The sequence below is a fragment of the Amia ocellicauda genome, chromosome 21, assembly GCF_036373705.1.
Source record: "Amia ocellicauda isolate fAmiCal2 chromosome 21, fAmiCal2.hap1, whole genome shotgun sequence".
NCBI classification, from domain to species: domain Eukaryota; kingdom Metazoa; phylum Chordata; class Actinopteri; order Amiiformes; family Amiidae; genus Amia; species Amia ocellicauda.
The window spans coordinates 600,315-626,085 of record NC_089870.1 but is presented as its reverse complement, the minus strand read 5'-3'; the positions used below and the strand labels follow the sequence as shown (position 1 = coordinate 626,085).

General features: G+C 40.3%; 1 protein-coding gene across 7 annotated transcripts in view; it reads right to left on the bottom strand.

Annotated features, from left to right (window-relative positions):
* The window catches only part of numb (NUMB endocytic adaptor protein), a 113,952-nt gene extending 105,614 nt beyond the window's left edge, over positions 1–8,338 (bottom strand). For 2 of the 7 annotated variants that reach the window (XM_066694852.1, XM_066694857.1), the window contains exons 1-2: positions 8,069–8,337; positions 6,139–6,211 (exon numbers count right to left, since the gene is read on the bottom strand). The gene's annotated coding sequence lies outside the window, so the exon portion shown is untranslated. Of the gene's footprint in view, positions 1–6,138; positions 6,215–8,068 lie in introns of all 7 variants that reach the window. The other 5 variants (XM_066694851.1, XM_066694856.1, XM_066694853.1 and 2 more) reach the window with 4 other exon arrangements.
* Between the last annotated feature and the right edge of the window lie 17,433 nt (positions 8,339–25,771).

The window sequence follows — 25,771 nt, the reverse complement described above, 5'->3', positions numbered from 1 at the left end:
CTTCCCTCAGCCAGGGCATTGAAAATGGGTCTTGGTTGGGTATTCCAGCATGACAATGACCCAAAACACACAGCCAAGGCAACAAAGGAGTGGCTCAAGAAGAAGCACATTAAGGTCCTGGAGTGGCCTAGCCAGTCTCCAGACCTTAATCCCATAGAAAATCTGTGGAGGGAGCTGAAGGTTCGAGTTGCCAAACGTCAGCCTCGAAACCTTAATGACTTGGAGAGGATCTTATTCCAACATGGGCTGTTTTCAGCTCTTAAACAGGTACAGAGGAGTGGGACAAAATCCCTCCTGAGCAAACCTGGTGGCCAACTACAAGAAACGTCTGATCTCTGTGATTGCCAACAAGGGTTTTGCCACCAAGTACTAAGTCGAAGGGGTCAAATACTTATTTCCCTCATTAACATGCAAATCAATGTATAACTTTTTTGAAATGTGTTTTTCTGGATTTTGTTGTTGTTATTCTGTCTCTCAATGTTAAAATACACCTACCATTAAAATTATAGACTGATCATTTCTTTGTCAGTGGGCAAACGTACAAAATCAGCAGGGGATCAAATACTTTTTTCCCTCACTGTATTATATAAGGTTATTTTAAAGAAAGTGTATTCAGGATTTTAGGATTACGGTTTTCCTTAAGTTTTCTCCATTGTAGTCTATTGGGCATTCCACTCTCCATTATAGTCAATGGGCATTACGTTATATCATTCATCATTCTGTCCCAACTAAGGCCTCCTGTACTGAGGAGTGATGTCCCCCACAACAAATAACAATGAAATTATATTAACATTTATTTGTGTTCTAGGTAAGTTAGGATTGTATTTATATATTTAAATATCAGCTACAGTCATTTAAAAATAATAATAAAAACAAACTTTTAAATCAATATAATCATTTATTGTTACATAGCTCTGCACTCTGGTCATGACTGAAGGGGGAAAAAATTATATACATGTGTGTGTGTGTGTTATGTAACTTGTACTCAGAGTACTTTTTACTTATACTTGAGTAGTATTTTATACCAGTATGTCTACTTCTACTTGAGTAACATTTCATCAAAGTAACAGTACTTCTACTTGAGTAGGATTCATGCAGGTTTCATGCTAGAGCACATTTCAGATGATGTATGTATGTCACCAATATCTTTCCACTGTAGATAGAAGAAGCAGAGTTTATTCCTTTCCCTTCACACCTGCCACTGAAGAATTTCAATGAACAGAACCTTATCTTCATAAAAAAAAAAGAATAAAGTTAAACTATTCTGACCTCTGTGTGGATGAAATGCAAAAAAGAAAATAAGTAGTAGGCCTACTTCAAAACACATGGTGAGAGGGCATGGTTTGAAATGCCATTGTAGAACGAGAAGCAGCACGACCACGACTAAGGCTTTGATGGCTATCCCAGCTGTCCTGCTGCTCACCCACAGGCCTCCTCTTCCCTTTGACAGTGTTATCAGCCGAGCAGCAGAAACTCCCTGTGGAGAGAGGCTCCAAGGGGAAAAACAAACCGTCAGAAGCAGGGGGCCTTGGAATGTTGAGCAGCTGTTTTGTCTGGACACTAGGTGCTTTAACTCTGCCATTTTTGATCTGGAAGTGTACTATCTCCCTGAGAGGTAGCCTACATTTGATCCGATCACTAAACGTTTACACTGGCATTTCTGAGCAGGATCGATGCATTTGCGATTACTTTTTGACGGGCAATTCTGAATTCACAACTCCAGGGTCTTGTAGTTACCTGGCAAGGGCAGAGATCTTTGGGTTTTTATGTGTCAATCTGTCGGTCAATGGGAATGTGGAATAAAGATGCAGGATAGTCTTTGCTTTGGAGTCAGATTATTACAGATGCTGAAAGTAACCTTTTAAAAACAATATTTCCTAATCAAGCAAAATATTCTCAATAAATATTTGGCTCTAGAGAAGCCCAACATACTTTTGATAAGATAATGAATGTCTGATTTCTAGAATTAATTAGGTCTTATAAAATAAGACAGCTTTATTTCTTATGAATGCATTATTTAAAATGAGATTTAGTCAATAACATGAGCTAGATGCAACACTGGTGATCTCTGGTGCTGGCTTCTATAACACAAACAGAAAATTCAATAAGTCCCGGAATAAGTAGATTCGATTAAATTTAAATAGCTGGAGGAGGCAAGTTGTACTAACTACCTCTTTAACAGAACAGATGGGAAGAGTTTCAAACTCTGCTCTGACTAAATCAGGCATAGCAGGATTGGAAAAAAGTATACTGCTCTGCTTTTCCACCCAAGAATTTGATTTGCAGTTTCAAAGACCTTGTTCACACTTGAGATTTAGGCCAGCCCAGGACCGCCTAATCTCATATGTAATGTGAACACTCAAAAACGTAGAGGTCATCCTGGACCAGGTGAAACGCAGCGGGCCCTGAGCCAACAAAACATGACAGCGTGTGATGCAACTCAAATCATGCCCCTAGAGACTTCAGTGCCAAACTGTACCGAGTTTGAAACAAGGCTTCAAAAGAAAATACAGGCTACCTAAAATAGCTTAGATGACAGTATCTTCTCTAAATTGTTTTAAGTTCACTTTTTGTCATATGTCCTCAAATGTACAGATGAATTTCGCTAGCACACAACATAGAACATAAGAACATAAGAAAGTTTACAAACAAGAGGTGGCCATTCGACCCATCGTGCTCGTTTGGTGACCATTAATAACCGAGTGATCCAAGGATCTTATCCAGTCTATTTTTAAATGTTCCCAAACTTTCAGCATCTACCACATTGCTGGGGAGTTTGTTCCAGATTGTGACAACTCTCTGTGTGAAGAAGTGTCACCTGTTTTCCGTCTTGAACGCCTTGTAGCCCAATTTCCATTTGTGTCCCCGGGTGCGTGTGTCCTTGCTGATCTGGAAAAGCTCCTCTGGTTTGATGTGGTCGATGCCCTTCATGATTTTGAAGACTTGAATCAAGTCCCCACATAGTCTCCTCTGTTCCAGGGTGAAAAGGTTCAGGTCCCTCAGTCTCTCAGTAGGACATTCCCTTCAGCCTTGGAATAAGTCTGGCTGCTCTCCTCTGAACTGCCTCTAGAGCAGCGATATCCTTCTTGAAGTGTGGAGCCCAGAACTGTACACAGTATCCAGATGAGCTCTAACTAGTGCATTGTACAGTACTTGTCCACATTTCATCTGCCAGTCCTTTTGAATAGCCTGTGCTGCAGAGATTGTATCTGCCGAGACACCTATTTTAGTATCTGCAAATTTTGCTAACTATCCCAGAGTCCAGATCATTAATATAGATTAGAAAAAGCAAAGGCCCTAGTACTGATCCCTGTGGAACTCTAACAACCTCACTCCAGTTAGAAGCAACTCCTCTATTCAACACCCTCTGTTTCCTATACGTCGACCAGTTCATAATCCATCTACTTACATTACCTTGAATACCTACAGCTTCCAATTAAGGACTTATTAATTAACAGAGCTCAGCTGAAACAAAAAAAAAACAAAAAGACAGGGGGATTCAAGGATCAGACGTTAAGAACCAATGCCTTAGGTCTGCTGCTGTTCATTCCAGCCCAGTTGTCAGCTACTGACCTGAACTATCTGTACCTGTTTAAGAGCTGAAAACAGCCCATGTTGGAATAAGGTTGGAATTCCTTCAATTAAGAGTTCAACGAGGAGCTTAATTGGAACACAAAGCAGCAAAAACAGCAGTATTATTATTTATTTCCAGGACAAGGGCTGAGAAGCACTCCCTTAGGTCACTAATCAATGGTCTTCAAATAGAAATGCCTCTGCCAGGGCTGGACAATCATTGATGATGGAAAGGCACAGTTTCATCCATTTGTTTTTTGTTTATTAATCCAAATCACTACTTAATAGATTAGAATATTGTGCTTAACGAGTCAAAATGACCCATGTGTTCAAAGTGATTAATGATTTAGAAAGACATATGAAATGTTCAGGAATGCAGCTCTTCAAGAGCATGACTGATCACCACAGATATATGCAATTAGTTTTATTGACCTTAAAAATAAATATACAAAGCATATGAATAAATGTTTCATTTTCTAAATTGGACGATACTTTATAAATCTGCCATATTGTATAAACTTGTTTGGGTAGTGCATTTGTTCTGTTTTTTTTCTCTCAAAATACAGGAACAGAATCAAGCAGATAAAGGATCAATGTGTAGCAATTAATGAGACAACATTTTAAAATAAAAAGCCAAAAAGCCAAAGTACTAGGAGACCTGTATGCTTTCAAAGAAACAAACCCATTAGATCTACAGATTCTGATATTAGCATTCTTACAATTGAAGAATATGACACTTATTTGAGTTGAAAGGTACTATCCGTAATGTATAGGCCTAGCTGTTCTCACACTACACCATCTAATCCTGCGTTGAGTAGACCCAGGGCGTCCCCGGGGTGACTCACCCCTGAGATCAACCCAGCTTGTGTTCACATTGGCCTTGCGCTAGGTTATGATTCACATGAACTTTTTTGAACCTGAGATGAGCACTTCATCCCAGGTTGGAAATCTCAACCCTAGTCTCTAGCACGGGTGAGTTCACCCCAGCTTCAGAGTTCTGTTGCAGCACCGGGTTGAAAATCAAGTGCTTTTACATTGTCATTTTCAACCCGGTGCTGCCCCGGGTTAAACTGTCTAGTGTGAAAACAGCTAAAGAAAGAAACTTTAATCTCCCATCCAAAATAACATCCTTCAACTCAAGGGAAAGTCAGTGGTTTACCTGTCCACCCTCAAATATTCTGCTAAGTAGGTAAAAGGTTGAGGGGGTGGGAGACAGCAATCCAGTCCAAACTCAGTCACATCTACAAGAAATTCCAGTGAGCTCCAGGACACCCTCCCTAAAACATCTTAGGAATCTCATTCTTCAGCTTTTTCCAAACAACGGCACGGCTATAGGATTTCAATTGCTTTATAATGGATCCAGTTTAATTTACAATGTGCTTCCGATATGCCTGTTGCACCACAGTAGTCATTCATTAGTTTACATCATTAAAAAATACATAAAAAATAAATGTAAACCACTAACATTTGATATATATATATTACAGTTTTAACAATATCCCTTAGTTATTTGGAACTCCATGGCAATCGATTTCATGATGTCAGCCTGTATTCGTGGAAGGGGTGTGTCTGCACGGGCAGCTGTCAGTCTGAAATCTATCGCAGCTTCTGGAGACAGTCCAATTTCAGGCGCTCCCTTAACATCATAGTTTGTAAAAGGGGTTTCTCCAGCAATCAGACAATGATGACAGGCAGAAAAGAGTCAAGTGAAAGTCAAAGAAAACTAACAGGTAGCGGACAATATCGTCCTTCAGTAGAACCCATCTGTATAAATGGGTAATTGTATATAAAAATAATTCGATATATTTTAACAATTGTAAGTGGCCTGGATAAGAGCATATACTTCTAAATATAATTATTAATTTCCCCATTAGCAAGGTTGTCCATTGCAATAATTATTCTGAGCAGTGTTTGCAATGGAAAAACAATATATTCTACAAATTTGTGGTTTACACCCATTTCATTGTGAAAACTGCTCACGTTAGACAGTTCAGTTTGAACAATCAAGTACTCAAGCACCCTGATATAATGCATAAAAATACACAGAACTTAAATAAAAAACAACAGATGCGTGTCAAAATATTCTCTTTTCGTTTTGTTTTATAACTGAGGGACCTGCAGCCAAAGTCAACCTGCGGAGTTAGGAAATCCCAGAGTTCCCAACATGAGTCTCACAATGGCAAAAATCGATGGAGTTTGCTAGGTAAGCTCCTCTTACAGTTGGTTTGTCTGAGCAACTGGGAGTTGTGTCCATCCTCTGGTTACATTTTCATTCTACTTGCCTCTTCTGGAAAGCCCGGTACAGAGAGACATCTTCCTACTCCAGAGGTGTTTCAAGAGACTTATTCCTACTTCAGCTTACAGCATTACTAAAACTGGAGCATTTTTACCTAATTATATAACTTATATAAATGCATCTTTAACTAAAGACCACTTCAGTACACTTAGAAACAATTTTTCCTCCCTGCTTTTTAACAAGAAACGTCTGCATACAATTGCCTACTTCAATGGAAAACTGAACTAATGAGTCGAGGACAGTTCAACCTTGCATAGTAGTGCACGCACCTCCAGTTCTTCCATGCCAGCACAGTGGCAGGGAATGCAGTCTTGAGCCAAAATGAATAGCCTTTTGCAGAGCCTGCTGTGGATAAAGCCAAATGAGAGGGGGAGTCTGCAATTGTAGTTTACACACAGACAAAACTGAAAGCAATAAAATAACTGGAAATCAGAATCTGTGCCGTTTTGATGCAAGTGACAGCACAGTCTGAGATGATCTTTTAGCTGTCCAGTTCGGAGCCCTTCTTTAGAAAGCCACCATCGAATCAGACAGCACCCTGGAGGCACTTCCTGTCACTTCCAAATACAGAAATGGTGGCGAGCCCTTTTTTCAGAACGGGAGCTGCCAAAGATTTCACAAAGCCAGCAGTGTTGGAGGAATTCAGAGCGAAAGAAGCTGGCATTCCCTGTTGAAAATGCTTTATGAAACAAGGACTCCTCTTATATAGATGACATTTTTATATTGTATTTCAAGACAAGATGGGTGTGGGGATGGGGGGCAGATGATAGGGCTTTCACTTATGTACTTGATCATTTTCTCAACATGTAACTCGAAAGGGCAGTGGGAAACTGAGCAGCAAACAGAACAAACAACTGGCATAGCACATCGCAGATAAAGAAAAGTGTTTAGTTCTTTTAGAATAAGATCCGGCCTACACTGTTGCACTGGACCTTAACAGAGGTAAGGAGGACTTTCATGATCATAAGTTTGATTCTGAGCTTTGCAGCGTCAACCTATATACGGCCCTTAGTTTTATCAGTACAGGTTTTAGATAGGGCCACAGCTAATTGGTTTAACAGGAGGGTTCACATTACAATGTTCCTTTCCCTGAACCAAGGTAGCATTGTTCTGGGTTAATGGTTAACTACCTGGTGCAGTCAAAGCAGCAAGGTTTAACTGCATTTTAGTAAAGAGCCACATACCAGAAATTGCACTTCTAAATCACAATGGACTTTGAAGGGTAGATGATGGTACCCGAACCGAAACAATGAAGAATACTGATTTAAGCCTCAAGTGCACTGGGTACTGTAATATCCTGGCACTGGGTTTACATGCCTAGAAAATATTGTATAATAAAGTTTTCCAAAGACAGGGTGTTGTTTAAGGACGACTTTCAGTCTACCTTCAGAAAATACATTTAATTTCCGGTGCTTATACATAATAATATATAAAACTCAGATACATCGTTACTGAACAGTAATATCTATTACTCAGACTAGATGTTAACATAACTGCACAACAATATAGGCTCAGCGTCCTGCTGCAGGTGAACTACAGGCAAACTGGCTGCATCTCTGGCCATGTCTCTGCCCATGTGTCATCCTTTGGTCGGTCGCAGAACAAAACGCCGATCAGATCATAATAGCTACAAATGACAGCGCCAGATTAGGAAGACTCAATTTACTGCAAAACTAGATTTTGAAAATCTGCAAACTAGTCACGGGTACCGAAACGCCCTATTCTCTGGAGTCTAAAGCAAACCACGTCGAGGACAAGATCATGTGCACCATTACGCTGCAATTAATGTTTCAACAGCTCCCATCTATACAGCACCGTGCTAGCAGTGGGATAACACGTATATCGAGTTTTGATTGATTGATCCAAACGTTTTGCATTTAAAATTGCTGTATTTATATAGCCTAGAGCTCCAACAACTGGCAACCCGTGCCCCTCCAATATTATTTAAGTTTATTTTAAATACAAGTCTAAGTTAAAACAGCGTTTATACTAAGCGTGTCCTGATTGCGTGACCCGTGTTTGACAGCGGCTTTTGAAGCCGGATTGTACAGTAAACACAGTAATTCTGCCTGCACAGCCAATGCCCGAAGCGAACAGGTAAAGCAGTGCAGTAACTAACAACGCATTCCACCTAATTATATATCAATTATACACACGAACAGATCATTTTAAATACAGGAAACAAATGTATGTTCCTACCTTAACAGCAGCTCCGTCCTGTGGTTTCCTAGTGCCTATTAACACTGGCTTCGTATCTGTACTACTCAAAAAGAGATCGAAATAACACCAAATCCAGCAGAAGTAAGGAGGAAATGCGGCAGCCCTCGCACCGCCGACAGCCTCCTCACCTGCCCGCCTGCCCCGCCGGCTCAACCTAACCTCGGCCCTGGCAACGGCCCGCCTCCCGCCGCTTCGGATTGCAGGAGCTCCGGCGCTGGGGGCGGACAGGCGCCTGAGTGCGGAAATAGCGACAATCAGCGGCGCAAAGGGCGGCTCACGTCGCCGAGTGGCCACATCACTGGGCGGTTAAAGTGTCTGTAAATAGTAGCGCTCAGACTCGTCCGCCCCCCGGTCTCCGCCGCGATCTAAGCCAATAGTGGCGTCTGTTCCCCAGTGTTGACAGGCGATCATTTGCGCATGCTTGAGCGGGGGTTACGACTCGTGTTAGATGTCAGAAAGCATGTAGCCTATTTTCCTTTTTTTTTCTTGGGCTTGTCTGTTAACCCTGCTGGTACTGGTGTAGTCTTTACCCTGAAAATATGCCAGTGCAGCTTCCGGTTACCGCCATAGCTTCATTTTTATATATTAAATGAAGCAAGGTTACGCTTTTTTTTTTTTACAGATGTCCCGTTGAATACAGGAAATGCAGTATAAAGAAATAAACAGAAGAACGATCTATCTGACATCTTAGTCTATATTAATAAAATATTAATTAAATAGTTGCTTTGCATTTTTATTTATTAATGTGTTGAATGTTTTACTATTTGGTGCAACCAGGTGAGATAATAGTAACATGTGCCTGAATTAACTACATGGGTTATTCACTTTGTACAATATAATACACATTAATGCACAATGATAAAACCCTGTGTGGAAATGCACATGTATTTTAAACAATATCAATATTTCATTTTCTACCATACGTAAACAAACAAGGTCAGAAATCGTGATCAAATCAACAAAAAATATACAATTCCAACAAAAATAACAATGTGTTACAAATCAATTATGGTTATGTGGTTATAATGTAATTTGTAATATGAACAAATGCATTGGGAATAAAATAAATGTTATTGCTTTTGAAAATATTTCCTGAATCTTTTTTGTTTTTGTTTTTTGTATATAACAAATCACAATACATACACCAAATCAGAGCATCTCATGATTTTCCAGTAAAACAGCTTAACTCTAATTAGCTCATTGAAACTGGCCTACAAAACCATAGCCATTGCTTCCAGCTGCATTTTTACCCCCTGCCCTCCTCTTCCCCCCAACACAAGTACTTAATTCTGCAAAACAGGCTCAACTGGAATCCAGATAGTTCAATGAATCAAAGTCAATACAATAAATACTCATAAAAAATACTGTTTATTGGGTTGAGTATTTTACATTTCTTAAAATAAAACAATTCCAATTTTAATACTTATGATTAAAATCATTTAAAATATCAATCATTAAAATCACTTAAAAAATTTTAAAATCTTTGTGATTTTAACTAAAACAATTAACTTTAAAATAAACGTGCTCAAATCAAATAAACAAAACGTGATAAAAGCAAAAAATTGCACACCAACAAAAGAGTCAGATACATTGAAAATAACTGAAAATGCATTGAACAAATTAAAAAAAACAATTAAAAAGGAAAAAATAAAAAACAAACAAAAAAAGTCCAATGCATTTTAAATTAAACCCAAAACGGTCAATGTATCTGACAACAAAATATAACAAAACTATACCTAAAAAACCCTAAACAATGTGATTTAAAAACAACTAAATCTTTAAAAACAATTAAGATTCGTTATTTAAAATCTTCTTTTAAAAACAATCATTCATAAAATCTTTAAAAGGTCTTTAAAAGATCTTGGACTCGGGCTCCAGCAGGGGGAACTAACCATCCCCGGAGGTGGGTCCCATCATGGGATCCTGAGCTCCCCCAGATCTTGTATGCGCCAGTTCTTAAAGGCTTCCTCCTTGCCCCTCTGATGGACCTCCAGATTGACGTAGTCTTTTACAAACACCATGCCCCTCCGCGCGATGACGATCGGGTCCAGCTCCTGCTTATTAAACAAACAGATGTTCCGTCCCTCCCACAGTGCCTGCTTCACTGCGCAGACGACACGCCACCAGCACCTCAAGGTAGATGTAGAGATTCCCTTGGCTGGACCGTATAGGATCTGCTGGGCGGTCGCCCGCGCAGGAACGGCGAACCTGTGGAGGAACGGAGAAAACAGGAGCCAGACCCTGTATGCGGAGGGGCACTCACTAAGGATGTGATAAAAAATGCAGGACACTAAAAATTAGTCCAACTGGTATTGTCTGAAGCATGGTCCAATGAAACCTGAAGTAATCTCCTTTTATATTGCAGAACCCCCCCTCCAACCCCTTGGATTACTAAATTGACCTACTGAAAGGCCAATCACTGACACACATTCTTTGAATTCTTTTGTATGGAGTTTCTGTTGATATCGGGTGCTGCACAAGGAGGATGAATGGATGTTTTACATACCACTCGTCAATGGAAGGTTTTCAGCAGTTCACTGACAGGGTTGTCTAGCCTGTTGGACACATTCTGTTTATAGAGATAGAGGGGAAATTTAATTGTCATAGGATAAATCCTTGAAAGGAAGCATCAGACCATTTTATACTTTTTGTGATAGCTGGTTACTGTATTAATCTAGGCGAGGGGTCTCAGACCCTGGCCATGTCCTTATGAAACTTTGCCACACACAATTTTCTCAGTAATTTGGTAGTTTCCCCATGCTTTTCCCATATATTAACCATAAGTTCACTTTGCCCTGCCATGGTTTGTGTCTTGGGATACTATACTTCTGCATTGTTTACTATGATATTACTTATTACAGTACACTTTCATAAGGGTGGAGAAACCCATTTCACCAGGTTTTAAATGTAACCCATAAATTATCCATTTATACAATGTGGAAGCTTTAATTCTGATCAATTTAGCTGGTGTTTTGGTAAAGTCAGTCCTATAAAGATACCCTTTAGATCTCAATGACTCAACAGCGAACAAGCGACTTGCTTAATTGATCAATAACTAACATATCTTCCCCGTCTTTAAAACGTGGTAAATTAGGGTGGCTAACTGCAGTGGTTTGGACTCACAATTTTAGTTGATCTTTAGTGATTTTAGATTTTGAAGAACACATTGAGTGTTATAGCATCAAGAGAAAAATAAATCATAAAATGGTAAAATAATACATCTTGTCAAACTGACTACAATTTGGTGGTGGGTCCATTTTTATTCTGTGGTTAAAGGGTAGTGTTTCCACTTTTGTACCGAGGTTGCAATTTTGGGTCCCGGCTGGGGACTGTGGGTAGCCGTGTGTGTTGTAAATCATAACAACAGAATGTAGTATACTTGCTGAGTCCATATATACATCATATGCTGGTCACTTGTGTGCTATGTTGATTATTTTTGAATTTGCATGCACTTGAGGCCAGGATTCTTCTAACAGATTGATAAATGTAGCAGATGACCTCTGCTGGATGGATAAAGTACATGCATAAAGGTACTGACTACAGACCTACTGCTTTGGAAAATCATGTTAATTATCAGTCAATGGGTTAAACTTTTTAATGAAGTCCAAGCTGGGAAAGGGAAGTAACATAATTATTTCCAATTTTCATTTTAAAGAAAATCAATTGACAATATACCACTGAGCATATAAATCCTCTTTTAAAAAGTAGCCATTTTTAGAAATAAGAAGTCTTGCTGTGTTCATTACTCTGCCCCCAAGCTCCTGTCTTTAACAGACACCTGTGGAATACTAAAGCCAGCTCTCTCTAGAGAATATAAATGTCCCTCTTCCACCTCACAGCACTGCTTATGAGAGACAGAAAAGCTGCATGTGCCCTTGGAACTAGAGGATGTATCTAAAAACTTATGTTGTAAGTTGCCCTGGATAAGGGCGTCTGCCAAGAAATAATAATAATAATAATAATAATAATAATAATAATAATAATAATTATTATTATTATTATTATTATTATTATTATTATTATAATAATAATAATAATAATAATAATAATAATAATAATAATAATACTTCTATGAAATTGATTCCTTATTTTCAAAAAATAAGTAATGGTTACTTATTACTTATTTCTGATTTCTTAAAATAAGTAATGATTACATATTTAATTTTTCTTCACTGTTTCTCAATAAATTAACAGTGGATACTTATTTATTGTTACTGTTTTCAGTTTACTTATTTTTTATATCTGATTTGTGGTTTTTGAAAAATAAGTAATGATTACTTATTTGTATATTTTCCGCTGTTTCATAAGAAAGAAATAATGGATACTTATTTCATATTCCTGTTTCGGTTTTTCAACAAAATAATTAATGGTTCCTTATTTCGTATTTCTGACCCACAGTTTCCAAAAAAATAAGTAATGGGCTCATTCCTTATTTCAGTTTCCCTGTTTGTATGGTTATTTATTTTAATTTTTCCTTTTGGTCAGTTTGCTTGTTGTTGTTGTTTTTTTTGGTTCTAGTTTTATCAAGAAATAAGTAATGGTTACTTATTTTTATTTACTGTTTCCAAATTTTAGGACATATAGGACAACACCGTTACAAACACATCGATACAATAACATATGACAATACTTCACGGGCTGACCGAGACACAATGTAATGCAGTTTTCAATGAGTGACGCTTACTTAATCTTTATTTTCATTTCCCAGTTTAAGGACCCTTATCTCTACTAATAAAAAGTAAGATCAGTGGCAGCTGGCCAGAGGAGGCAAGGGAGGCTGAGCCCCCTTAAAAATCACTCAGAAATGATTGTAGGTAAAGCAATAAAATTGACTTTTATTTTAATCACTTTCTTACAAAATTGTTCATACCTTGATGATGATGACCATAATATATATATTTAGAGATTTATTTTTTCTTTTTCATTTTACAAGATACACAAGCGATATCATACGCCCACATTCATTGATTGTATTGCACGCAGGCCAGAGGAGGCTGAAAGCATAATGGCGCCTCTCGTTACTAAATTGACCAATCAGATGGATGTTCAAATATTGTAATGTCATTTGTTTCCGTCAAAAACGCTTTCAAAAAAGGCAGAAGTGAGTCAAATTGAATTGTGCATCCTTCGGCATAAATAACCAATAAGCATTGATCTCCCATTCCTGAACCAGTTAGCTTTCATTATCACATTGAAACAAGCCTGCCAATGGTTGGGAGAGAGAGCGGCAACATGGCTGCAATCGATAGTGTGGATTATTTATTACAAAATAATTTTGTACATACTTAAGAAACACTACAAGTGCAGAGCGACTGTCCCATTTGGCCAAAATGTCAATGGAATCCAAATTACTGAAGGACCTCAAAGTGGATGTTTGTATGACAGGGCCATTTATGAATTTGTGACAATGAAGGAGCGGAGGATGGAGTTCATCTACAAATAGGTGAGTAGAAATGTTAGACCGAATGGGGCCCTCCATTCATACTTAATATAAATAAATTATTGTATTGGATTGATAAGTCTGTAGACAACACTGTGATTTGTTCTAATAATTTCCTACTTTGACAAGTATTGGTGATGGGAAAGATTTAAGTTCAGTCAAGACACTCACATGATGATTTGAGCATTTATTGATACCATAGACATGGAAATAGGTTTGACTTTGGCAGAGTGGATGGACATAGAGGAAGCATTCCCTGCCTCTAGCATTAGTGAGCACATACATAGAAAATGAGTCAGGGAGCAAATAGAGTAAAAATCCCCCTGATGGATAGCAACATACAGACAACACGGGGGAGATGGGAATGGTGGAGGGTGGCAGGAGCACAGAATAATTCAGCAGCTGGGGGAGTGGACGCGTATCCATGCGACTTTTATACTGCCGCCTTATCGGACATGAACCTCTGGGCTGAGTAGCTACACAGTGATGAGCGAGATGACGCGCTGCACAAGTGCCATGCCTGAACTAGGCTTCGCTCATGTGTTGTCAGTTATCAAATCTTTATATATTATCTGCATATAGGAGCCTAATTATCACAAAAAAGGTGATAGTCTAATTATGTTTTGTCATAGCTAATGATCAATTTCAATTTACACCTCAGCCTCCTCAGAAAATTCCCCCACCAGCTGCCACTGAGTAAGATACAGCATTGTTTACTTCAGTAGTTCAGGCAGCCCCCTACAGAAGTCAGCAGAAGGTGTAGTGATTGAAGTAATGGAGGTATCTTGGCCTGTTATTCTGTATTGTTTTGCATTGCATTCATAATAAAAATAAAGTGAAAACTCTCTGAAGGTGTGCATCTCATTGGTTGTGCTTGTACCAGAAGTGAAGCGTGATTGGGGATTGTCTTCACTCAAATTGTAGGTGTAAACTCAGAATAAAGAATAAGCAGCACTCATTTATTGAAAAACCGTGACACTGTCTCTGTCAACCCATAAAGAAACCCCTCTTTGCTGTAGCCTACCTTAATTTAGTGCCAGACGTCTTTGCACAAAGCCATAGTAGATCCTTGAGCCTTCCTGCTATGTTGTTTATTACCTATAAACATATCAATGTACAAAGTATAAGTAATGATAAATATTGTCATATATTATTGTATCGATGAGTATGTAATATTATTATTTATTTATTAGCCCTTATCCAGGGCGACTTACAAAATATAAGCACAATACTAAGTGCATAAATTACAAGTAGAGTCTGAAAAGATGTGTCTTGAGTAATTGCCGGAAGGAGGTCAGAGACTCTGCTGTTTTGACTTCAGTGGTAAGGTCATTCCACCACTTAGGGGCCAGGGATGAGAAGGAGCGGCTCTGGAGGAGGGAGAGTGGAGTGGAGGTAGAGTTAGTCTTCTGGCACCGGAAGACCGCAGTGGTCTGGAGGGGATGTATGGAGAGACGAGGGGCTGCAGGTAACACGGTGCAGTCTGTTCAAAACAGTGGTAGATGAGGGTGAGTGTCTTGAACTGAATGTGTGCTGGTATCGGGAGCCAGTGGAGGGAGCGGAGCAGTGGAGTAGCATGTGCGAATCGTGGCAGAGAGAATACCAAACGAGCCGCAGAGTTCTGGATGAGCTGGAGCGGATGGGTAGTAGTTGTAGGCAGGCCAGCCAGGAGGGAGTTGCAGTAGTCCAGGCTGGAGAGGACCAGGGACTGGACGAGCAGCTGAGTCGAGTAGTCGGTGAGGAAGGGTCGGATTCGGCGTATGTTGCTCAGGAAGAATCTGCAGGTGCATGTCAGGACACCTGTGAGGAGAGGTTGGGGGGTGGATGAGGAACCTCACCATGTCACTTGGTAGGTCTGGTCACTGAGGTAGAAGGAGAACCAGGTGAGAGCAGTCCCAGAGATTTCAAGGTCAGCGAGGCAGGAGAGGAGGATGGAGTGATCGACAGTGTTGAGGATCCAGGAGTGAGTGATGGGAAAGAAATGCAGAGAGCTGATGGTGGACAGCATGCTTGAGGGTCTTTGAGAGGAAGGGGAGTAGGGAGACGGGGTGATAGTTATGAGGAGAGGTGGCGTCAAGGGTTGGTTTCTTGAGGAGTGGGATGACAGCAGCTTGTTTAAATGCAGATGGGAAACAGCCAGAGAGGAGTGCGGAGTTGAGGAGGGAGGAGATGAAGGGGAGTAGATCAGGGGCAATCGCTTGGAGGAGGCGAGTGGGGAGAGGGTCCAGGGCACATGTTGTAGATTTGTGACCTAGGAGGAGCGAGGAAAGTTCAGAGTCCAAGAGAGACAAGAATGAAGAACAGGAAGGTTGGTCGGTGGGAGACTTGGGCAGGATGGGAGAGGAGGGAGGACTGTTGAAGAGCTTGTACATGTCTGTGATCTTGGAGGAGAAGGAGGCAAAATCGTCTCCAGAGAGAGAGGAAGGAGGAGGAGAGGGAGGGGGGGCAATCAGGGAGAAGAAGGTGGAGTAGAGTTTGCAGAACAGAAACCAGAAATAGAAACAGAAATAGTTCGTCAAAGAACTTGACTGGCCTGCACAGAGCCCTGACCTCAACCCCATCCAACCTTTGGGATGAATGGAAAAGCCGACTGTGAGCCAGGCCTGATTGCCCAACATCAGTGCCCGACCTCACTAATACTCTTTTAGCTGAAATCCCCTCAATAATGTTCCAACATCTAGTGGAAAGCCTTCCCAGAAGAGTGGAGGCTGTTATTGCATCAAAGGGGGGACCAACTCCATATTAATGGCCATGATTTTGGAATGAGATGTTTGACGAGCAGGTGTCCACATATGGCAAGCCAAATTATAATTTAGAGATATCTCTAAATGTACTTTTAAATGAGATATCTTTAAATGATTTGCAGATATCTCTAATTGATTTGCAGATATCTTTAAATGATTTAGAGATATCTTTAAATGATTGAAGATATCTGGAATTATTTGCAGATATCTTTAAATGATTTAGAGATATCTTGAAATATTTGCAGATATCTTTAAATGATAATTTGGCTTGCCATAGTCCACATACTTATGGCCATGTAGTGTATGTATGTATGTCTGGTTATTTTAAGTACTGTAATCTATTGAATATGTTGTTAAAAATGTTATCAGTGTACAATTTGCACTCAACCCCCCACCCATCGTCATCTAATTGCCAGCACCCCCTCTAGGTTGACATTTCGCAAACCCCCCCCACCAGGGGTCCGGTATTTTCATATCTTAAAAATGGCAAACAAAGTGCAGGGGGCATGACTCCAGTATGTGACCTTAACTCTCTGACAACCAACTTTTGGACAAAATAGTCAGGACATTTCAGATAACAGATAACAGGCTATAAAATTAGGTTAATTTAGGCAGTTGAAGAATTTGGAAATACTTAAAACATTAGAGTTAAAATGGACTTTGATTCTTTTGCAAGTGGTTTATGAGAGATGCCCTGAGATTATAGAATCACTTCTTGAATGGAGTGAGAAAGTGAAGGTGCCATATAATTACAATTAATAATAATAATAAATGCATTATGTACTAATAGCTGGAGTGAGAACTGATCTTATTTTATAACCTCCAACATACAATTATACCTATGCATTTATATATTTTGTTAATTTAAGAAAGCTGGACTTAACATCTGGGTGGGTTTAATGAAGGGGGAAAGAGTGGAGCAGCTCCATGACCTCAGCTCCTGCTCCAGGCTCCGGAGCGCTCCGATGAGCTCTGCTCCGGCTCCAGCAATGCCAGCTCTTGTTCCGCTCCGGCTCTGGGCCCGGGAGCTGGCACTGGGCTCCGGAGCCGGTCCACGGCCAACCTTAATTGAAAGTAAAACTTCTTGGCTGAGGTGAGTGAGGAGGAGAATGTGGACAGTAGAGAGCAGTCGAGTTCGAGGGCAGCTGGGAGTTTGGACCTCTTCCACTTCTGTTCAGCGGTGCACAAACTGGATTGGGTCGAGTGGAGAACGGAAGAGATCCAAGGCTGAGGAGGTGAGGGACAGACAAGACGAGATGTGAGAGGACAGATAGAATCAAGGAAGGAGGTGAGGGAGGAGAACAAAGAGGAGGTAGCACAGTTGACAGACAGATGGGAAAAACAGTCAATGGAAGGTAAGAGTGAGAGCAGTGGAGGCAAGGGTGGAGTGACAGAGGGAGTGGGTGGGGTGGGGAGGGAGGGGAGAGAAAGGGAGAAGGAGATGAATTGGTGGTCTGATATGTCCAGGGGTGTCACAGAGAGTGTCGAAGGGGAGCAGCCTCTAGAGAAAATGAAATCTAGCTAGCGGCCTGCCCTGTGAGTGGAGATGGGGAGAGAGAGAAGTCGTTATGTATGTTATTTATGAGATTGATTTGGAGCACTACTTCTTTTGGCGTAAGTTTACCCCAGTTCCGGTCGCAGGTCCAATAGTGCAGTGATACTAAATTAATGATTGTTTTGTGACTTCAAATGTCAGAAGTAAAATATAGTTCCAACTATCACAGCGTATGTCTCCTCACTGAAATATGATTATGTTTGTGTAACATATCTAACAGAAGTGAAAGGAGTGAAGGAGAGGAAGAAATCTGAGTGGGAAGGGTTGGAGAGGTGGATGTTGAAGTCTCCCAGGAGGATGGTAGGTGAGGACAGCGAGGGGAGGGAGGAGAGAAGAAAGTTGAGTTCACCAAGGACGGAGGCGAGTTAGTCGTGATAGAGGAGAGAAGGGGGGGAGATCCATGTCCCAGTGAGAGCGAAGAAATCCAGAGAGTGGTGGGAGGCAAAAGCGGAGAAGTCGGCATTGTTGGAGGCTGAGTGGCAGTTCCACAGGCCTCCAGAGAGGGGAATAGAGGGGAGGAAGGAGGAGGAGAGAGGCAGGAAGATGAGGTTAGAGGGATTAGGGAAGCAATGGCTTGCAGGTGTACGCCGAGAGGAAGGAGAGAGCAGGACTGGAATCAGAGAGATTGTCATGGCTGCCTGATGTTGCTGTGCGGCGTCTCCTCGCAGTCTTCTCCTCGCTGGAGTCCACAGCTAGAGTCCCTGCCCTTTGTAAGCATGGCCCTTCGGAAGGGGGGTACTGAGGCTGCTGGCGCTGACTGCTGGTGCAGAGGACCAGGGGGCTGTTAAATAGCCGACCTATAACTAATTAGCAGAGGATTGCTTTGGATTACACTACTTTGTCCAGATACCGCAAGTCACGTCCGAGTACAGTGTTGGCCGCTTGGAATGTCTGGAATGCTAAACTCTACATAACTGCTTCTTCTGATTGCAGAAAAGGCAAAGCTAAGCGCACAACAACACTGTACAATCTCTCTCTACAATAGTATATGTAATGCAGCCATTTAAGGTTACAGAAACTGTGTCAATATATAAGAACATAAGAAAGTTTACAAAAAAGAGGAGGCCATTCGACCCATTGTGCTCGTTTGGTGCCCATTAATAACTGGATGATCCAAGGATACTATCCAGTCTGTTTTCAAATGTTCCCAAATTTTCAGCTTCAACCACATCGCTGGGGAGTTTGTCCAGATTGTGACGCCTCTCTGTGTGAAGAAGTGTCTCCTGTTTTCTGTCTTGAATGCCTTGAAGCCCAATTTCCATTTGTGTCTCCGGGTCTGTGTGTCCCTGCTGATCTGGAAAAGCTCCTCTGGTTTGATGTGGTCGATGCCTTTCATGATTTTGAAGACTTGAATCAAGTCCCCACGTAGTCTCCTCTGTTCCAGGGTGAAAAGGTTCAGACTCAGGAGTTAAGACTCCTGTAGTCGATTCAGGGTCTCAGTCCACCATATTTTTTTTCTACAAAGAAGAAACTAGCTGCCGCAGTGGAGGTAGAGGGACGAATAATTCTGAGCTCCAATGCTTCTTTGACATATGCTTCTATGGCTTCTGATTCGCGGAGTGAGAGTGGATAGATGCTAAAGATGTTACCTCGTTGTTAAGAAAAACACAAGATCGTACCATTTGTATGCTGTAACAGGACCAGACATCTGCCTCCATGATGACCTCCTCCCTTGGGAAGGGCAGCCTACAAACTTTGCAAAGCTTGCATATTTTGAAGCCTTTGATTGGATGAACGGCCACATCATTCTATGTCATCTTCCTATAATTTTTCTGTAGCGTTAAGGGGGGTGGGGGTGGGTATTTTGATAGAGCATTTTAGCTCTGAGCTGAACTCTGATCTAAAGAAACCTCTCCCCCAAAGTTATCAGATTTCCTTAGCTCATCGACAAGTGAACTGTTCTATATCAGTGGCAGTCTTGGGAGGATGGCACCGAGAATGGGCCAAATGGCTTGGAATCCCTGCAGAGAAATGTCTGGGGAATAGGGCCTAGAGGTAATAAAAAAGCTTTGAAGTGGACGAGAGACGAAATCCCGAAACAGAGCTACGAACCCAGGCCAACCGGCATTTCCAAAAGATGACATGGATTGACAGTCATAAATCGAGCCCCCTCCAATAGGACACTGGGGGCTGAAACCGAAATCCTATCTCACAAACTTAGAACCAATCATCTATTGATCTGACAGGCATTAAAAGGCAGGGCACGGCATCTATCTCGCTCTCTCTCTCACCTGAACCAGTAACTCGCTGTAGCTCTGTTGCCAGAACCGGAACTAAGTCTTTGTCGGCAACAGAAGAGTTTAACTGGGAGAAGGAGATTGAGCCGTACAAAGAATTCTTTAAAGAATCAAGTAAAGAACTTTAGAAACTGCGTCTGCCCGCCTGTACCCATCTGATCAGTGGAGTTTTACAGCTGGACAATTGACTAAGTCGACTGCAATACGAAAGTCTTCAGTCATTTAAATAGCTATTGAGTCTTAGAAACTTGACCCTTGGAAATGAACAGGGCCCTGCTTTCCTCAAAGACTTTGTCTTCAAGTAACTACGGTGGAAAATCTGCTTGCAAAAGAAGATGTTGTGCACAACCTTGGAGCCTTCAAACCAGTGGAAAATCTGTTTGGAAAAGACTCTACTTTCACGAAACACCAACTTCCAGGTGCATCGACTGAGTGGAAGTTATTGGACAAAGCCGAACCGGACTGCCTTTGTTCCAAACCACACGGACCTCGTGCCATGTGTTTTATTTGAGACCTGAGACAGAAAGGCCTCTCTGCGACGAAGTTCAGATAAGTTTAACAGTTGAGTTTATCATTCATGACATTTGAGAAATCAATTAGAAATGTTATTCTGTGAGTCATAAACTTTAGAATGTGTATTATCATTTAGTATTTTCTTAAATATAAATGAGTGCTGTTTTGTTTGACAATTTTAGAAATAAAATCTGTCAATGCCGAGAAATATCTTCTCATTCCTGTTTAACTGTTTTAGTCTGAAATTGACACGTTAATAGACACTAGATTATAGGTGGCTCTGCCTATCCTTAATCATTGAACAGTAATCAATTAGGGAGAATTGTGGTAACAAGAAATTATAGGATCTTTCTCGGCACACAAACGTAAATGAGACTGATATATATATATATATATATATATATATATATATATATATATATATATAACGAGAAGTTATTTTACTTAAATACTAATCTGCATTAGTTATTTAATGTCTGACTAACAATACTAATGAGAGACTCACCTTCGTCTTACTAACCGGTATTGTAGTCAATGTGTTTGTAATTTTGTGTATTATCATATGCCATTCCATGGTCTTTGATTTGGTCACGGAAGTGATTTGTCTTTGATTTGTTGATCTTGAGTGCATTTTAATTCGTTTTTCCCTTTTTGTATAACTAGTGTAGTGCTACATTTTATCTTTGTTTTTAATAAATTTGAGAATTTATATCTTTGGAATTGGTGTCTGCGTCCAATTATTGCAGAAATTGAGTTCTACAAGATTCTAGGATTCTTGATAAGGTGATACTTAAATTCACTTCTTTGAACTGAAATTTATTAGTGTACCTTATGCTACACAAGGAATGAGGGAACAGAGGGATATAAATAGAGAGGACTAAGGGAGCAGACAGCAGAGCAGTGGAGTTCTGGAGCAATGGGAGGAAAGAATGTAAATTAAGCTGAATGCACATTGGGCTGTGGAATGTGATGTCAGAGAGAGGACTGGAATTCTGGCGATGATGACTTCTGGTGGTGAGGTAGGAATATGACACCTATCCAGACTATCCATTACTTATTTCTTGAAAATCTAAGAAAAATATAAAAATAAGTAACCATCCCTTATTTTTCTAAAACAATGAATCAGAAATAAAAATAGGTAAACATTCCTTATTTTGCAGAAAAAACTGAAAACAGTACCAAAAAATAAGTATTTATTGCAAATTTATTGAGAAACAGTTTATTGAGGTGTTTGTTTCAAGTGATATGTAGATGACTACCATGAAACTTGGTTAATTAATCAGAGGTAAATCTTTCAGTTTTTAGAAATTGATGATTTAAGAGTGACCTAGAAAAACCTGGACCAGAGTCAGACACTCTCAGTATAAAGGAATTGATTAGGTTGAGAGAATGGGAGAAAGGGGAGATATTTGCACAATGGTAAAGTTTCTGGTAAAGTGTTTGTTTTTAACTATTTCAACACAGTTGTTTGTAATAACTTGTGAAATAAAGCTGTTTTTCCCCTTGTGCTCCTTCCCCTTGTTAACTGCTGTGGTGAAAAACTGTGAGAGCCTTGTATGTTCTCTAAATCTGTGGTCTCTTTCATCATGATGGAAAGAGTGAGTTGACATTGTGGCAATCACCATAAACCCTTGTCCTCCATATCCTGTCATTTTTTTCCAGTTTTGGAGATATGTTTGTGTCTTGTATGTGTTTAGTAATATGACTCATAGGTTCTGAGGTCGTTATGATATCATCTTTAATATCTCCCATCACTGAGCATCGTAGAGCCTAAAAACACCCGCACCAAGGGATCAGTCTTTTGAAAGACTCTGCTCTGTCATTTGTGTAGCTTGATTTGACTTTATTGACTGTAAGAGCAGGTTAAGTCTCTCCCTACTGTTTACGTCCTGATGTCTGCGGTGAGTCCCTTGGCAGTGTGCTCTGTGGTTGAATTGTGTTCGCTTGTTGGTATCTCTGCCGATATGTCCTCTATTGTGACGAAGATTTTATTTCGTACTCTCCAACTCTGGAATTGGCACATTAGTAATCAGCTTGACTCATTGCTAAATCACTGTGTTAAACATTGAATGGATATAAAGCAGTGAACATGCATCCTCTGAAATATCACCTGATCTTGCTTCTCAGTGACTGAGTTTCTGAACTGAACAGCAGGAATCCTCTGGACATTACTGGGTCCAATTCTAAACAGAAAAACAAAAAAATAACTGTAAAGTATAAGGCATTTAATAAATACAAGTATTATTAAAAAATACAAGTTTTTAAATAGTTATGAGTTATAAGTTCCCTTCTGTCCTGTAGCCATTAAGTTACATTTTTGGCTAATTCAGTGTCCTCTTAAAAATACAAACAAATAAACAACTTGTTTCTGTGGCATCTTCACACACTATGCATATACTTAAGAATGAACCTGGCTTGCTGAAGAAAAATACAATATGAAGAAAATGTGAACACTTCTGTTTCTCACTTCTGACAAATTAGTTACAAATTTAAATACATTCGCTACATAATTAATTAACCAACTGGCAATATATTGTTATTTATATTCACTTTAAACCATTCGGTGATACAGAAAATAAAAAGCCTATCATTAATATTTTAAAAATTATATTTTGAAACACTGACAGTTAATGTGTGATACATACAACCTGGTACTTCATACAATGAACTATTATACTTTTCAGTACGTTAAAATGGTTAATTTAAATATTTTAATAATAGTCGTGAAAGTGAACTTACTTTCCAGCATGCTCTTCGATCTGAGGTCATCTGAGGAGACGCCTTTTCAAATGTGATGTCGAGGAAGAGTGCTCAAGCACATTCAAATAATTAAGCTGGGAACATTTTTGACAATATAAAACATATGTTTTATTATTATTATTCATACGTATGATATTTTAAAGTTTTATAGGTCAATTTAGTAAAACAAGTTCCACTGATATCACATCTGTCGGCATTTAGTCCGACATCTTCCAACTCCCCGACCATACTGCTGTCCAATCATGCCAACCATATGCCGACATTGGCTACAAGTCACCCCCCAACCGCGACTGTTGTCCAACGATGCCAGCCATATGCTGACTTCGACCCAATGTCCTGTGCTAGATGGGCAGCCAATTCTATTCCTATTCAAATCTACACCCTATTGAGTAAAATCAATACACAAATAACCCTGACTTGAACAAAACAAAGTTTACTGAGGACACTAACCCCGATCAAGATGAGCACTAAATGTATTACTGTATAATTTAGCTAAATTGCTCCAAATCATGCTCTTTAAACAACATAAAGGTATAGGTAAATAATGCATGAATCAAAGGTACGTCAACAATGCTTGGACATGCAGCTCAGAGAAACTACAATACTTTGCAAAGTGTCTGACGATCAAAGGGGTATATATATGCTGTGAAGAGGGAAGCAGGTAACAGAGGCTGGGAGTGCAGGACCAATGGGAGGAGAGGGTGGAAGAGGAATGTGAGAGTCAGGGTTAGAATGCGGGGATGATGACCTCTGGTGGCGCACTGGGGAGGTGTGGGGTGAAGACATCACATTAGGTTAGGTACTGCATACTGCATACTGCAAAAGAACATACTGCATGCTACATAATGATTTTCTGACTAGTAAGTAGTACAGTAATGTATGAAGATTAATGATTCCATGTACTATATTTGTCATGTGACCTCATGTGACATGGAACATCAGCCGATTGTGAAGCATGATTATTATTATTATTATTTTATTTCTTGGCAGATGCCCTTATCCAGGGCGACTTACAAAATAAGTGCAAACAAAGTGGAAAAATACAGAGAAGTATAAGGCATCAATCATTACAAATTCAACTTAGCTAAAACATAGCAATTCATAATAATACATTTTACAAATTCCAAATTACAATTTACACAAGTACAGTAAGAGACTTCCTACATCCTGGACGGTGAAAGCTAAGTGCTGTCAAGATGTAGGGTTACAGATGAGGGTTAGAAAGGTGGTGCGATCATCTTTGTCAGTGAGTTATTCAATGCGAAATCGGGACGATTATATATTTTAGCATGGGGAGATTAGGGTGGCAAGTCTTTTTTGCCACCACTTGGATCCACCAGAACTCAAAGACAGCGGCAGCCCATCTGAGCACTCTCTCAGTCACAAGGGTGATAATGAAGGTGATCTTAGCATCCTCGGTGGGGAATGACGTGGGCAGGTGAGCAAAGTACAGCTGGCATTGCAGTACAAAACCCTTGCAGTGGTCTGGGGAGCTCTTGTATTTCCCTGGAACAGCCAGCTGGACTGGCTGGACAGGAGCTGCTGGAGCGACAATTTGCCAGAGCGTCCGCTAATGCTCCCCAAGCATGGCCCTCTGGACGGCGAGGGTGATCAGCACCGCTTGGTCCATTAGATGGGGAAGTTTTCCGTAATGTTCCACGGGCACAAGGGGACCCAGTTGCGGTGCGTGGTAGAGGTGGTCAGACAGGCGTGGGTCAAATACCGGCAGGACAGGGCAATCAAGGGCAAGGCAGAGATGTGGTCATGGTAACAGGCAGGGGTCGGTTGATCAGGCAGACAGGCAATCAGGGGAAGTCCAAAGTCATTGGTCAGGAGGTAAAGCAGGTGGTCGAGGAATCAATGATCTTTCAAGACTCTAGGAGATTGCTTAGGATTGTAGCTTACACTGACAAAACTTCACAATTACAGATAGTGAGTGGGGGGGTTTATATGGGGACCAGAGGGAAGCAAGGAACCAGGTTTGGACTGGCTCCCCCAATCATGGCAACCTTGTTCCCACTGACCCATGAACCCGGAAAGCAGTATTTCCTGCTTTCTAACAGTAATAATCATAGTAACATTAACTACCCCCCTACCCCCTCCCGCCCCACACACACAGAGACATAATCAGTCCCAGGCAGCCACAGTCCCAGATATATTAAACAGTATATTTTACTGATATTTCACCATGAAGATCTTGCAGCCCACCGACTGCTTGCATAAATTCCAGTTATATTATCTTAAGCACTGAAAGCTTTTGACTGGTTAGAATTATTTAAAAGAAAAAATAGGGATGAAGTAATACATGAAACTGGAAACGTTATGCAGAGCTTCATGGTGAAATATCAGTAAAATATAGTGTTTCATATATTTACATTTTGCATAGAATGGCACTGTTATTGGTAGGTGTACAGAAAACATTTAATGTTTTGA